This window comes from Procambarus clarkii, chromosome 8 (genome assembly GCF_040958095.1).
Source record: "Procambarus clarkii isolate CNS0578487 chromosome 8, FALCON_Pclarkii_2.0, whole genome shotgun sequence".
Lineage (NCBI taxonomy): Eukaryota > Metazoa > Arthropoda > Malacostraca > Decapoda > Cambaridae > Procambarus > Procambarus clarkii.
Window position 1 is genome coordinate 26,682,955 of NC_091157.1, and position 229 is coordinate 26,683,183.

Consider the following 229-nt stretch of genomic DNA (forward strand, 5'->3'; position numbering starts at 1 on the left):
AGTCTCCTTGGTCACACAAGATAGGACCAACAATGCCCACCTCCGCAGGTCTTTGCTTCCACCACAAAGGGGTGCCACTGATTCACCCTGGAAGCCCTTCAGTCAACCACGGGGAAACTGCTGTTAACAGTTCCGGCCTAGACCCGTGGGGGAGTGAAGGAAGACTCAGGCTTACCTATAACCATAGCCTCTCTGAGTCTTGCCTGCCAGACAAAAAAAAAGGTTGCAG